The 17,217-nt window shown below is 33.7% G+C and overlaps 1 pseudogene; it reads left to right on the forward strand.

Moving 5' to 3' along the window:
- Window positions 1–16,219, forward strand: part of LOC103659213 — a 41,229-nt pseudogene extending 25,010 nt beyond the window's left edge.
- Window positions 16,220–17,217: the final 998 nt, after the last annotated feature.

The raw sequence follows: 17,217 nt of genomic DNA on the forward strand, positions 1-17,217 counted from the left end.
GAACTGGGAAAAGGTTAAAATATTTATGAAGGATATACTTGGTGACAGGCAATACAAAGGCACTTAATATCCTAGTTCTGACTCACAATAATCTTAAGAAAATTTTCATTTTGTAGATGAAAACAAACATCAGTGAGCTATAATAATTAGCCAATTCTTTAACATCTAATGAATGCTGATTATAAATCTATTTGTCTCTTTGTCTTGCTGCCTCCAATAAAATTTAAATTCATTTTTTATCATGTTATATTTTATAAACTAACATTTTATTCATACTAGAATGCTTCTTTTTGAAAAGAAATCACATCATTATAAACGAAAATCATTCACATGTATATTTTAGGTGAGCAAAATGAATACTTATTTTTGTACAAATCAGAGCATAATTTACATCTTTTAATGGTAGAAGAAAAATGATACTCATTTGTAGGTTTCAGAAATCTGAAGATTTATCACTGAAAGCGATGCCCTAGACTTTCCTATATTTCATTCATATCCACATTATAGCATCTTTATCTTTTTTCATGATAATTTAAGGTATATAGTAGATGTAACATTGACAAATATCATCAATGAGATATTTCCAGTGTTATTAGAAAATTTTTAAAAAATGTTCTCCTTCTGGAGATAAAGGAAAAAACCCAAAATTACACCAAATTATCTCTACCCTTGACAACACCTATAAACTCTGGGTTAAATTAAATCAAACAAATGTTTGAAGGCATAGGAAAGCAAACAAAAAACAGGCAGAAAAGTGGAGAGGTTATATCATTTAAAACGAGCAGAGAAAACAAGGGGGACTCCATGTTTAACTGGCATGTTACTTCAGGGTGCTCCTCAATTCATATGGAACACGGGGGATAAGAGTACAAGAGGAAAGATGCAGCTTCGTTAGCGGAGGATTCAGAGATTGGAATCAGAGCTGGGAAAACTGCTGAGGAACACAGGGAAGGTTCCAGAAAAGAGGAATCCACTCAGAACCGAAAACATGTCAAACTCAATTCAAATTTGCTGGTTTTCAAATCATACATTTACAAAGTGAGACTTTAAGGAATAGAGCAGAAATCAACACCTTGCAGGCTAAAAGTGATATGTATAAATTTAGTAGCTGCTGAAAGCTTGAGAAAGTCTGGATTTCAATTATTACCAATTTAGAGGGCTTTGATGAACACTTTGGACTTATTATTGAAACTCCAGACAATCCAACTTTAAGAGAAATATATCTCAGAACTAAGAGGTGCATCCTAGGCCTAAGGGCAAACATTATACTATTGGATAACTCCCAAAAGAAAGACTTCTCAGCATCAAGGTCATGTACCAGAAATTTAGCAACCTGCTTGAATAAGCCTAACATTTTTCAACAAAGATAACAGAATCTAGAATTTTTACCTCTACATCATAAAAATATACAAGATTAAAAATATATGATTTCCAGAAAGTAGGAAATATGACCCATGATAAAAAGAGAAAAACAATCAACAGAAGTAGACCAAGTAACAATATTTATATTGATATTAGTGATTAAATTAAAATACTTTAAAATGATTATTAAAAATATTTTTAAATGATTCAATTGAAGATGGATATAATGAATGAAAAGTTGGAGAATTTCCCCAGAGATATATAAACTCTACAAAAGAATCAAATAGAAATATTCGAACTGAAAAAAAATAGAAACTGAAATAAAAAAATTATTATCTACTTTGTAGCAATAAAAAGATCCTTGACTTTGAAGACAGGTCTGTATATATCACCCAACCTGAAGATAGGTGCATTAATAGAATCCCATAGAGAGAAAGAGAGAGAGAGAGAGAGAGAAAGATTTGTACAAAAATAAGCAGAACATCTATGTGGAGTTATATTAAGCCTAAATGTAATTACAATCCTAGAAGGAAGGGAAAGAAACATTGTTTTTGGTTAATGTGTTTTGTGGGGAGAGGGGTGGGGTGCAGCACACAAAGTTTTTGTAAATTCAATCCTCAGTTCCAAAAACTGTAGTGAAAAAACAGCCAGTATGATTAATCTATAGGAAACCACATTTGAACACATCACAGATATAAAGAAAATATAAATAAAACTTTTTCAAAGCAATAGTGAGCACAGCAAGGAAGATATATCACATAAAGGGAAATGATACAAATTATGATTGAATTCTTACCACCAAGGAATATAGACCAGAATAGAGTAGAACATTTTTAAAGTAACAACAATTTTGTTTCAACTTGGATTTTTAAGTTGAATGAGAGTATCCTCAAAAATGAAGTGAACGTTGAAAGACTTTGTCATGGCAAGAGCTATCACCTCATTCTATTAGTATGTTGTACAGCGTATGCTGTATTGTAGGTTTTTACTTTTTAAATTATCTATAGTACATTGTATGTGTAGATGGGATTTTGACTGAATTAAGTGAGGAATAATCTTCACTTGGGGTTGAAATGCTGAGTGCAATTTCATTACTTTGGAAATCATTTCATTTTTTTAGTCAGGCAATATTATTTTGAAGTTTAAATGTGAAAAATGATTTTGTGAGGATGTTACTGGCAACAATTTGACTGTGTTGGATAGGTTTTGTCATACCTATTCCATTCTCTTCCTAATGTTTTTTCCTGCAGTTTAAAGCCTGGACAGGTAGAAACTACATTTCCATGACTATTTTGGAGTTAGGAGGCTGGTGCTTTCAAGGTTTAGCCAATCGGATGTAGTCACAAGATCTGGAAAGTGAACATGATGCAGAAGCCAGACGTCTGCTCCTGCTTTTGTTTCAACTCCCCAGGAGTGTTCATGTTTTAGGAGTTTCAGCATCAGCATTAGTGGATGTCTCAGTGTTCAGACATCTGTTTCATGAGTGCTGAGAGGCTAGATTTGAGCCAGTCAATGTGCTGATAACAGAGCATAACTAGTATTGCACAGTTCTGCACTAACAGCTTCCTTTTCTGGTGATTTCCATATTGTCAGGAGCTCAGCTGAGCTGGGAAATAGCAAGCTGAGCTATCAGGTGTCAGAGGAACCAATTAAATCCACAAGCCAAAAATGGGAGTTAAGCCTCTAATCACTTACTGAGATAATATAAGCAAGAGTCTAAACTGGAGAAAGTGGTGGCTTCCACTTTTCCATTTTCCCTTGTGGAATACTGCACAGGTCGAGGGTCAGATAGATCAGTGCATTCATGGGTTGTTTATCTGTGGAGGGAGCCCAGACAAAAGACTCCGGCAGTTTTATAAACCTTGAGGTTGGGGCTGTACACCAAACCTGGTGTGGAGCATGCAGGTTTTTTATAGGACTTTTAGGTGAAGCCTTTGTAATTGCCTATGGTCAGGCCTGAAAAACCACACTTAAGTTTTTAACTAGGAACTGACCACCTTATATATCTTAGCTTCTTACTATGGCACTTGGTGTAGATATCATCTAGAGGCTTTCTGATTATAGGAGAGAGAGAGTAGTACCTTTGTGACAAAACCTTGTGACATGGCTCTGGGAAGCATTCCTTAAAACACAACTTTAAATAGGTTTGTTCAGCCATCCTCAGGACTCTATCAGCTAATTGTATTATACGTTATTATTTTTCTATTTGTAAGAATTAATATATTTTCTACAAAGACCTCAGCTTTTTCTTCCCAAATATTATCATAAAAAACCTGATGTTCCAAAGGGAAAAATGGGAAAAGGAAAGAAAAAAAATCTTGTAATTTATTTAGTAACCTACAATAAATAAAAAAATATGGCTCTTATGCTTAAGAGTAAGTTATAGTTGGGAAGGAAGTTAAGTAATTTTGTATGAATTGGCAGTGTCATTTACTAAAACCCTCCATTATAAGATTGCCTTTAACAAGGAAGTTTGAGGGTGTGTATCAAATAGATTTGCTCTACTCTCATAGTAAGACCCCAAAGTGAAGGAGAAAACTGTAAGTAAATGTTATATTAAAACTGGGAATAAATGTCTGCTATGATTGTGACTTTTTATTTAGTATTGTAGTAAGTTAAATTATATAGTTATCTTTATGACAAGAACACTATAGAGTGATATTAATCTCAACACACTGTCTTACTTCATAAAAAGAGAGTCAGTATTCCCCTCTGGCTTTAATCTTTTAGTGAAGTGGTCACTCCACTGAAGAAGGAGCTCAACTCTATCCAAATACCTATAGAAACTACTCTTCATGAGTGAACTTATCTCCCCTACATTCATTCCCCTCTCATCCAAAGTCAATCTGTGTCATAAAATAGCTGTTCATAAAATAGCTATCTTTAGATTCTTAAATTTTTAGTACTACCCACAGTTGGAAAATACATTTTCCCCTTCTTCAAAAGTAGCTTCCTGTGTAACAGGGTTGAGCTTATAAGCTGTCTTAAAAGATTTCTTCAAATTAGTATGATTTCAAGATACTGGGAGAAAGGCCTTTCTGCTCCCAAAATAACTCCTTCATCTTCCACACAGTTCTTGGATCCCATATTACATATTGATTTATGTGGGTAGTTTTAGAGCATGGTTTTCAAGAACTAACTAAATAAAGTCAAGCATTCACGTACTATTAGTACCTAACACACTTTTTCAACTGGTATATGGAGCTAGGCCACATTGGGCTCATCCAGATGAAGGAAAGCATCATGAAATGTGAAGTCGGTGCCAGTTGAGACATGGAGGTGAGAATTTTAGCAGATTTGACTCAAGAGAATCCTGACATGCCAAGTCTCTCATAAGCAACTCATAATAAAAGTTCTCTACCTAAAAATCATGCTTAAATTTCTTAAGAGACATAAATTATATTACTTTGTTCCCACACTCCAAGACAAGATAAATTTGAACAAAATATGAAGCTATTTGATCTGAGTGATAGGGAAATGACTAAAGCACCAAGACAAATTCCAAATGCAAAGGGACAAAATCTATGCCTGGTTCTAATCTAAAGACTGTTGTGTTGTCAGATTCCGGCCATACTAGTAAATGCCTGACATTTAAGAAAGCAATATTTATCAAGACATACGACTTATCATCAACATGGATTTGGCTGATAAAGGTATACAGACCCCACTTATCTTTAACACAAGTCATTCCCCTTTTATGGAAGCTATGATGTATGTGTAGAATTAATTTCAGGGGCTCAAAAGTGATCATGTAAACCTAACTGTTTAAAAATATGTTAATTTTTCTTTTGTTAAAGTTTATAATAAAGTGATCTTAAATATAAATTACAATGCTTTTAATTACAAATATTAGAAAACCCACACCCGACTGGATTAAACAAGCAAGAATACAAGTGGGCCACATAGCTTGAAAAAAAAAATCACATAAAGTACAAAAAGTTGTGGCCCTGGGGCATATCTGATCAAGCCTTGAGAGACCACTAAGGATGTGGTCCTATCTCTCAATGATTCCATTTGCCATTCTCCAAAGTTGTAGCCTGCTTTATTTTATAAGAATGCTGTGCCCTCCTCCATATTTGGAGATGAAACATCTTGAGAAACTGCAGAGGGGGCTGTTGCTTGTCCAGTTATTTATTTCTGCTGTGAACTGGATTATAACAAAATTTTCTATGGGAAAATAGAGGGTAGCCACAATTAAATGTTTTGAATTTTGTAAAACTTTCTAATTTTTTCATAAGTTTACATCCATAATTCCCGATTCACCTCTGACTTTGTTAAAGAAAACAACACTGGTATTCTCTTTTATTTTTCTCTTCAAAGAAATTATCAATTTCTGAGTATAATTTTGTTTTGCACTCTAACCACTTACTGAAAAGTATACAAAATATTAATTCCTTTGTCCATGTGTTGTGAATTTCCAAATTAAAAGATGGTAGGCAAAAATATGGTATACTAGTAAGTCTCCACTTATTTCAAGGAACAGTTCATGTTTTTAATAATCTCCATAATGCATGACAATCATTTAACAAATATATCCTTCCTTAATCAGTTATAAAATGTTTAACAAGCACTTAGTATATTCCAAATGCAGTGTATGCACAAAGCATATAGTATCCATCATGACAAATCAGGTATCTACTCTTACAGGGCACAGAAGTATTTCCATTAGATGTGTTTTATAATATGATTTCATTCACTGAATGAAATCAAGTGTGTTTTCATCAAATACAAATATTCTATTAAGAAAGAACTCCTATCAAGAAATTGACTTGCTTGATATTTAGTACAATCAGTTTACCTGTTAAGATTGGGCAACTAAAATGTAATTTGAATATTTGGGGAGAAAAACTGAAGACTCTCCATCAGTAATTTTTCCTATTCTCATGTTTGGCCATCTTTATGAAAATAAATCAAAATAAGTAGGTTAGACAATTAATTACAAAATGCACCCATCTGAAGACAATGAAAGAACCACTACTGTGTTTTCAGTACATATATATTACACAATTTTAGACATCACATTTTAAGCCTATCCTTGACAAATTCAAGTATTCCCAGAAAAATTGAAACCAGGATTTAAAGGTGATTGTATTTATGACTACATGAACTGTTTCTGTTAATTAATTTTGAACTCTTCAAGTTTTCTTGATAATGCATTAATATTGATAAGAAAGGACATTTATTCAATGAAGAAGCACATAAATAATTGTTTATTAATTTATAAATCACAAATAGCATCTTAAGCATCACAAAAGTTCTCAGTGTAATACACACATGTGTGTGGTTATGTGTGTGTAGAGAGAAAGAGAGCAAAAGGGAGGAGGAAAAAGAAGACAAGGAAGAGGAGGAAAAGAAGGGGGAGGAGAAGGAAGAGGTGGGAGAGACCTCGAATATAATGACTCTGTACTCAGTTTTCAGGTGTTTCTTTTTTTTCCTAAATTCTTTACTCAGCACCTATAAGATGTCTTTACTACATGTTAGGCATTATTGCTAGTATTGTAATTTGTCCCTGTCCTAGGATAAAACAAACGAAATACATAAGTAATTTAAGGTGAGTTATACAGATCTTTTAAAAAATAGTTCAAAGTACGGGAAAACCACAAAGGAAGTTGAGAACCATTGAACTAGGAAGAGTGGGGGATCCTAGGCAAACAGATAGGTTATGAAACACTGGAAATAAAGCTGCCTTGCAGAAGCTATGACATTTGGTTGTTGGATGAAGCCAGCTGATGGTATTCTCACAGGGAGTTGACTGAAGAAATAAACTGACCTCAAACCTCTCTTCCTATTGTCCACCACTGTCTGAACCCTAATCATCCAGAATCCCAAAGGCAAGGGATCCATTTATATATTCCAATCAAGTCAGCTGCCAAGGCATAGAGCATGGCAGTGAAGGACAAAGAGTGCCTCTGAAAAGGTAAACCCATGATACTCACCCTAAGGAAGAGACTATGTAAAAATATATTCTTTTTTCTTTTGTAAACCTAGTCAAAGTTAAGAGCCCTGTTTTTCAGTGTTCACAGTTATATCCACAAAACTTTTTGCACAGTAAATTTTAGAAACACAATACATATTTTTTAATGAATGTATGCATGAATAAGGGAGCAGTGGCAACTATTCTTAAATTATTTAAAACCAGAATATAGAGTACTCTTGTTCTACTTTGCTCCAGAGAATTAAAATTATGATGAAAGGATTATACATAGAAGGAGGCTAAACAAAAGAAATACATTTTTAAAAACTAGAAATTGTCTGTTAAATAATGAAATACCTTATTAGTGCTGAGCTTTCTGCCAATGAACTCATTCAAATAGTAATATGATATTTTAGAAAGGCCAGAGCAGAATGAGTCCAGGAACTGAACAGGCTCTTGGACCTGCTGCACACTAATATCTCTACCACTTCTAAGATCCTTCTATTATGGGGCCCACAGGAGACATTTATTTCTGTTTTAGTATCAAGAGAGCTGTGCCTCTCTTGAGGAACTGTTTGTTTTTAGCCCACAGGGACATTCTAAATCTCTATATGGATCTTGGCTTTGGCAGTTAGGAATTTTACAATTAAATTTGTGGTTCATTTTAGCAAATGTGTAGAATGTTTTATGACTGTTATATTTGCATATTAACACTTTCTTTGGCTTTTCTTATTTTTTTAATGCACCATATATCTAATCTATTTTTTAATCTTACTGATTATTTTCTAATTTATTTATATGCCTTTGGAGGGGAGCAGGTTATAAACAAAGTCTTCCATAATTCTGTTGTTTAAAAGTTCTAAATAACTCCAAATAGAAAAAAATGGGTAGCTGACAATTTATTTAAATTCTCTTCAGAAACATATGCAGCAGGGGCATTTTTGCATTGTAAATATTGCCCCATCCCTTCTCCATTTGGCTGATAGAGTTCAAAGTTGCAGGGGAGGTGCTGATAGACTTGCATCCTATAAAAACAGACTCCTAAAAGAGAAGAATTTTAAATTACTTCTCTCTTTAAGTTCAGATTATTAAAATATCTCTGATACTTGAGATAATCTTGCAGAGATTTGAGTATAGGAAAAATAACAATGAGTTCTTGGGAGTAATTAACTCAAGTGGAGAGAGGTCACGAGATGAAGGACCAGGTTCAATGCCAGGGCCTCTCCCATGGTGGTGCAAGAGTTGTGTTCACATTATGTAGATATGCACATAATGGAAGCTCTCTCTGGACTCAACAATTCTAGAACTAGAAAAAATCATTAATAGAAGACTGGGTGTAAGTATAAAAAATAAACACATAAGTAAACTAATTTAGGGATCAAATATAATATGGTATGTGTTAAGCACATTTGAGCATAAGATGAGCTGTCCCCTGGTTTCCCCTCACCCCATCCCCAAACACAAAGACAGATACCAGGGAATCTTCAACATTAGTACAGAAGAAAAAGGGTCACTGCCCTTTTTCAAAGAGAATCATATTTGGCAGCAACTGCTAGTTTCCAATTATCTCTCTGTTTGATGCTTGTAACTAGGATAGACCCTGGAAACAATGTTTGAAAGTAGTCATAATTCAAAGAAGTGTGTGTGTGTGTGTGTGTGTGTGTGTGTGTGTGTGTGTGATGCATATGCCTGAATTCCTAGCTGAAATAATAGGACATCCTAGGGATATTTATACTGATCAAGCTGAAGTTTAGTAAGGGGAAAAAATCATTTCTATTAGCATTATTTGATTCTCACAAAAATCAAGTGAAATAAAAACAACAAAACACTTTTTATCTCACCAAAAAAACAGGCTCGGTGGATTCATGTGACCTAAGGATGTTACAAGTATATTAATTCATTGCAAAGTTGGGATCAAACCTAGGGCTTGATCATAACAAAGTTTTCATGATAATAAATAATTAGGACTTCCAAGAATGACTTATTTCCCATCAATATAGGATGCTATAAGAGACATTTATATTACACTATATGTTAAGTACCTGGAATTTAAATAAAACTTTAGGGGCACCTGGGTGGCTCGGTCGGTTAAGCGGCTGCCTTTGGCTCAGGTCATGATCTCAGGGTCCTGGGATCGAGCCCCACATCAGGCTCCCTGCTCAGCAGGGAGTCTGCTTCTCCCTCTGCTTGCAGCTCCCCCTGCTTGTGCTCTCTGTCAAATAAATAAATAAAATCCTTAAAAAAAAAAAAAGAAAGTAAGAAGCCCATCATCTAGCACAATGTTGGTGGTAAATAAATGTGTGGAGTTCAACTGAATAGTGATAGCTTGTTATGACTGTATTGAATTGATAATATGTTATAATATATTGAGTTTACTACAATGTAATGTAAAGGAACCTCCGTTATAGTCCTCCTTTTCTTTAAACAATAATTTTTATTTAGGATTGTTGAAAGAATAAGGCAAAAAGTTAAACACACACACACACACACACACACACACACATGAGACAATTCACTCAGATATATTACTGGGGAAGAACTAATTGAAATCTTTTCTATTGCTAAATGTAATATTGGAAACACTACCTATTTTCAGATTCATTATTCCTGGGTATGGATATTTTCATAACTACAAAACAAGTTAGCCTAGGAAGCAATGGAGAGGGAAGGTAAGGGGTTGATTAATTAGGCGGAGCACACAGTCTAATTCTGTGCTAGTAACTAGTCAAGAAGCTTTAACGAAACAACTTTCATCTCTTAGCTATACACCTTTTTGTGGAGACCATATTAAATTGCATGTAACTAAATTTTAAGACTTGTGCCCCTTAGAGTTTTTCAAATGAGATAACAAAAATAATATATTTAAAAAGTTAAAAAACCCTCAAAACAATTTTCTAAAGCTAATCTGCAGAAATTTGCCAGAGTATCGTCTAAAAAATATTAGAAATATTCTATTTTTTAAGCTTATGTTTTTACTTAATTTAAATATTAGGCATTGATATTCAAAACTAATTGGATTTTAAAATTTCAATTATATTTCAAATTAATAATTCATCATTAAATAAAATATTCTTTAACAGTTTCTCTCTTTTTGATATCAATTCTTAGGGAGCTCACTTACTAAGTCTCATCCAATGATTCTCACTTTGCATCAGTGATTTGGCATTGTTGTCCCTGTGGTAATTCATTTGAAGTCTCCAGTAATGAAAGAAGCAAACTGGGTTCAGCTACCTCATTTTCCATTGACGGAAATAGAACTTTTATAAAAGACTTTCAACACATGGCTTAAAGCAAAAATAGATTGCTGCGTTATCTTCATATAACTTGAAAAATTCTAAATATACAAATTCCCTTACTGAAAAAAATCTGTTTAAATAATATTTACCTCTAAGTATGTTTCTCAAGTACAAATTGATTAAAATTACAGTTATCTTTCCATTCCAGTTATATGTTTAAAAATTAGAGGAAAGGCCATGCCTTATATCAATCAAAGCATCTTTTAGGTCACAGCCTGTGGTTCTTGTTCCCAGTTTCTCGAATGCAGGAATAGAGTGCAGCAGTGCATTTAATTGGAATTTAGATATTCTAACATTCTTTCTTTGGAGTGGTTTGAATTCCTGACAAATGAATGGTCTTTTGTATTAAAGCAGTCATCAATATAGGAAGTGCCAGTTTAAAAAAAGATACAGAAAGTAAAGAAATGCAAATTACTAAGTGACCTAGTCACATTTGAAATGTCCATGCCTTTCAAAAAGTTAAGACCACTGGCTTTGTAAGAAGTACCATGTGTCAATGAGAAAATAGTTTAGCAAGGCTATATTAGGATATCCTTCAATTTCTCATTGAAGTAAACTCAAATATATATGTTTATTACAGCCTAAGAGTAGAAAAGTGTAAAGCTTTTAAAATATTGTCCAATATAAATATTAAAGATTAATTTATTAAATTGCTTGAGAGCAAAATCTTAATTTTCCCTTTCATTAAAGTAAAATCATTAAAATTCTATTAGGACCTTGTAGTGAAAACAAAAACATATTTCTTTTAGTCATGTGACACACATATACTCAAACATGCACTGTTATTTTTTTATATTTAGACTTATGTAAGACAGGATGGTCTGATATGTTTGGTAACTGGCATGAAAAATGTTGGAAGGATGGATCCAGAATAATGTTGGAAGGATGAGGCAGATAATGGAATGCTGTGCAAGCTAATCCCATAAATGTGGCCTAGAAAATAAGAACAATCTAAAGTTGTAATTTAGTCTATCATTAGCACTAGTCTAGAATCAGCAATCCTAAAATGTGATTATAATTACATGGATATTTTATAATAAGGAGAAATTCAGACAAAATTCCTAATCTGTTCCTAATATTCTAAATTCTTAGCAGTTTTCAATGAGATATGCTCATAGGCAATAGTATTTCCAATTAGTGAATTGGGATGGGATAAAGTTCTAGCTCCAAGTCACCCTCCACCATATATTTCTTAAGTTTCCTTACACTGTTCCACTCGTCAGGCAAGAGTAGAATACATGAGTAGGAAGGGCAGCAGAATGTTTACACCCTAGGCTTATAGCACAATATGGTTGGGTAAAAAAGAAGACATCAATCCAAGATAACATAAGCATACATAAATTCTCCGTGAGTCTTTTATGTTCAAGATCCAATGGGAACAAAAGACACTCAGAGAATGGTAGGAATGTGAATTTACCATATCAATAGTTAAAGAAGATAAATTATGATTATCTTAAAATACAGAAAACATAGTTAATTAAAGTATGCCAGATTAATTAAAGAAAATAAAACATACAACTAGTTAGTAAAAAAGACCTTAATTTGATGAAGTGTTAATATGGAAAGCATCATAATTTGTAACAGACTTAATATTTTTAAAGTTAAATGATATAAATACTACTATCATGACTTCTATTCAGTATTATGCTGAAAGGCCTAGCCAAAGCAAAACAACCAGTAGGACATTACTAATATACTATTAGTAACTTTAAAAAAATCTAACAAAAAATTGTAGGAGAAAAATATATGCATTTGCAATCACAACAGCAGCTATCAAGTTTCCAAGGATAATTTTATAAGACTTGTTCTAGAATATAATAAAGAAAAGCATGAATATATTACTGAAGGATACAGTGAGGTATATAAGAAGTTCATGGAAGGATGAGCTAACTATTATACAGAAAACAATTATCTGTATCACTTAAGATTAAATTTGATGGGATATGATATATATGTGTTCACAGTAACATAACAAAATCAGAGTTTATTTTACTCATTCAAAACTTTTGGACAGAGCCTGTATGGATTAGTAAAGCTGCTCCATGAAAAGATCAATGTCCCAGTTTCCTTCTATCTTTCTCTTGTATTAATCTTAGCATAAGCATATTTTGAAAATTAACAGAACCCTTTTGAGGGCTGGTTGTGAGTCTGACGATGTAGGTTAGAAATGTCAATAACTCCAAATAATTTCATAATCACTTTGGAGGACAGAGTTGCCATCAACTGAGATAGATAAGATGCTGGGTAGTGGCAAGCAAGGTAGGTCAGGAGTTCATTTTGATATTCTACTAAGCAAAATTCAAATAAGGAGATACACAGACCAGTCTGGGACTGTCTATACCAGAGATAAAATTTGGAGGTCATGATTATATAGATGTCATTTAAAGTCTGTACAGAAATTTATCTCCAAGGGAATACATGCAAATAGAGGGAAGGATTAAGAATGGAGCCCTGAACAGTCTAATAATAAAAGTTTATACAGAAGAGGAGAAACTAATACAAGTGTTTTAAAAGGAGTATCCACTGAGTTAAAAGGAAAATTAAGACAATAAAATGACCTGAAAAAGAAATTAAAAGAATAGATTGGGGGGGGGGCGCCTGGATGGCTCAGTCGTTAGGCATCTGCCTTCGGCTCAGGTCATGATCCCAGGGTCCTGGAATCAAGGCCTGCATAGAGCTCCCACCTCAGTGGGAAGCCAGCTTCTCCCTCTCCCACTCCCCCTGCTGATGTTCCCTCTCTTGCTGTGTCTCTCTCTGTCCAATAAATTATTTTAAAAAATCTTAAAAAAAAAAAGAATAGATTGAGGGACTATGTCAAATACTCCTGAGATATCATGCAACAAGTGAAGATTAAGAATTGACTTTTGGTTTTAGTAGTATTAACTGGTATTTTGATAAATTACACAGTCTTTGTAATGTGGTGTAGCTAGAAAGATTGATTTTGAGTTAGGCAGGAAAGGAGAAAGAATTGATGCTTTTAAATATTACATAATTATTTTATTTTTTGAAGTGTGTTTTGCTCAAGGGGAATCAAATAATTACAGCTGTAGCTGGGGAAAAATATATATAGTTTTTAGTAAAAACTAAACTTACAATGTCGCAGAGAAAAAGAGTGTTGTTTCATGCATGTCCTTATGCAGATGAAAGGGGTTAGAATTTAGGGCACATATGGAAGGGTTTGATTTTGACTGGCGCATTAACAATTTTTAGGTTAACAGCTGTGAACATGTGTGTAGATGTAGTGGTATAAATCAGTGGATGGTTCCACTCTGGCTGTTGATGTTCATTCCAACATCAACTTCTCTCCTGCCTTCCTAGCAAAGAAAAAAAAATGAAGTAATGATGAGGAAGCAGTAGAACTCATATCAAGAAAACAAAATTATCCCAGATATTTTCAATGGAATTTCATTTACTAATTGCTGGCTACCATTTATCTGACACTGACAGATGTTTTGCTTTTTCTTCTTAGCTGAGTATATTATCGCACTGACAAAATGGGTTTTTAGCAAGGAATGAGAGAAGAATGGAATTTGTATAGGTAAGCATCAGTGTCTTTTTTTTAATATAATTTTTATTTTGAGCATCAGTGTCGTTTACACTCAATGCATAGTTCAACATAATCTTTCATAGAACCTGACAAGCTGGAATTAAATTCATATCAACAAGAAAATTGCCAAGAAAAAAAAATCAAGAAAGTTTGATAAAAGAAGAACAACAAAAAGGGTTTCCAATATCTGGATAGTAAAGCATCAGCAAGCAATAGCAATTAATTGAGAAGTGGTTCAGAAATGAACATTTTTATTAATGTGACAGAATAAAGTCCAGAAAGAGATTTAATTTATAATGTGACCAAGACAGCTGCAATATTCTTTTCAGCTTGACTAAACTTTAGGCAGATTTCTTCTTGACTCTGGTCTCCTGACTTCACTTTTCTCAGAATATTTACATTAGAAAACTTACAATTATAAATTCTTTCTCTGCTTCTTGAGATGTAAACAACTGCTAGTTGTTTTATTTTCTTTTTTCAAATTTTATAACCAAGGAGTGCCTTTCTCAAGACCTGGGAGGTATCCCTCTGAAACGTAGTCATCAAGAAAGCTACAGTTCCTATCTCTCAGTCTCTGTGGGAGGATGAGAGCCTTATTTCAGTAAGCACCAATTAGCAAACATGTTATCCTAATTACATTGACCAATATTTCCCTTAATGTCCTCCAGTTCTTCTCCACTAGCTCACCTCAGTGCTGAAAAACATCTGTCTGTTGTTTCAGTGGAGGTTGAATTCAATTTCTTTCCCTATTCCCTCACCCCCTTTTCCAAATAAAGCCTCCATCTTTAAGTCTCCCTTGCCTGTTTAACTTGTACAGTGTAATTTTTCTCTGACAAATGAAATTGTGTGCAATGGCATTATCAGCCTGTAGGGAAATGATTTTTATTCATAAAATTATATGAGAAGACTGGATATCTAATTGGGGAAAATGATCCTATTTCACATTGTTTGCAAAAATAAAATCAAATTAACAAAAAATAAACATTTGAAAAATGTAAAGCTATAAAAAGATAGGATAATGTATACATTATTGTATTCATTAGAATACTTTTTGCATGTTTAATTTGTTGTGGGGTCTAGTAAAAATAGTAGAAATAGTAGTATGTCCAACAAATATAAAAGTTCTATACAGAATGTATCAAATATTTCTACAAAACAAAAAAAGGAAAAGAAAACATCCCCAAAGGAAGTTGAGCAAAATATGAATGAGTGGCTTTTAGAAAAGCATCTTGGTTTCAAAATATATTAAAAAAGAGCCCATGCATGTTTCTTTTTCATGGTGCCTTGGAGGCAGTAGGCTGCTTTTGGATGAAGCTGCATCTCTTTCCCAGCTACTGGCTGCCAGAAACTCACTGAAGTGGATGATGAACACAAAATTCGTCACTTTTATGAGAAGCATGTGGCCACAGAAGTTGCTGCTGATGCTGTGGGTGAAGAATGGAAGGTTATATGGTCCAAGTCATTGGTGTCAATGACAAACAAGGCTTCCCCATGAAGCAGTGTGTCTTGACCCTTGCCACGTCCACCTGCTTCTGAGTAAGGGGCATGCCTGCTACAGACGAAGGAGGACTGGAGAAAGAAAGCACAAATCTACTCGGAGTTTCATTGTGGATGCTATTCTCGGTGTTTTCAACTTGGTCATTGTAAAGAAAAGGGGAGAAGGATATTCCTGGATTCATTAACACTAGTGTGCCTCATCGCTTGGGGCCTCGGAGAGCTAGCAGAATCCACAAACTTCTCAGTCTATCTAAAGACGATATCTGTCAATATGTTGTGAGGAAGCCTCTAAATAAAGATGGTAAGAAACCAACAACCAAAGAGTCCAAGATTCAGCATCTTGTAACTTCACCTGTCCTCCAACAAAAACGACTGTGTGTTGCTCTGAAGAAACAGCGTACTAAGAAAAATAAGGAAGAAGCTGCAGAATATGCTAAATTTTTGGCCAAGAGAATGACGGACGCCAAAGTAAAACACCAGGGACAGATCACCAAGAGACAGAGGTTTTCCTCTCTGAGAGCTTCCACCTCTGAATCTGAGTCCAGTCAAAAATGAGATTTTCTAAGGATAACGAATAAATAAAACAGACAGAGGGGAAAAAAAAAAAGCCCATGCTACTTAATTGAAAAATACAAACATGTACAAAGCAAAGAAAAATTTACATCCTTCAAATTGTAATCATATCACATTCAAAAGTTTGGAAAACATTTAAATATTAATAATATCTGGTGTGAACAACAAAAATTGTCACAGTAACATGTGAGTGCAATTTATCCTCAACCATATAAAATCCTGTAAGACAACAATTCCACATCTTAGTATTTAACTTACATGAGTGAACCAAGTTAAGCATGTATGCATAAGAAAACACTGCAGTGTTGCTTGTCGCAGAGAAAAACAAAAAAAAAGAGAAGTTGGGGGGTTGAAAAAATAAACTGTATAATGGAATACAACACAGCAATGAGAAAATATACTAGAATATATGGGCTAAAAAGTATTTATTATAATGTTGCAAAACAACAAATAGGACAAATTAAATTCCAGACACATATTTAGAGTACAACACCATTATGAACATACATATGCACAAACACTAATATATATTTTCACAGAGCCTATAAAAATCGAGAAATTGGAAGAAAGAAAGAAATTGAAATAAAAAATGTAAAACTGATTTTTTGAGCCTGGGAACCTGTTCAAGGAGGGCATTAGTCTTATTTTCAGTGTTTAAATTTGCACAAGGACAATGTAGTCTGGTGTAACTTGGGAAGTAAAGTAACTGAACAAAATAGAAAATAATTTTCAAATGTGCCAGAAATAATACTAATGTTCCAAAATATGATATCATGACTAAATTTCTGGCTTCTAAGTTGAGTACTAAAAAAATGTTTGAAGGTTCTCAGAGAAATGCACATTTTAAAATAAATTTCTATTCATATAAAATATTAAAGAACAGTTATAAAAGAGCATTGACAATAGAAATATTCATCTTAATGCTTCAAGGTATCTTGTAGGTGTTCATTAACCCTTTGGCTTTGAAATTACTGATATTAATTCCTAACTTCACTCTACCATGCTATCAGTGTGATCAAGAGAAAGGT

Source organism: Ursus maritimus, unplaced genomic scaffold (genome assembly GCF_017311325.1).
Source record: "Ursus maritimus isolate PB19 unplaced genomic scaffold, ASM1731132v1 scaffold_10, whole genome shotgun sequence".
NCBI lineage: Eukaryota > Metazoa > Chordata > Mammalia > Carnivora > Ursidae > Ursus > Ursus maritimus.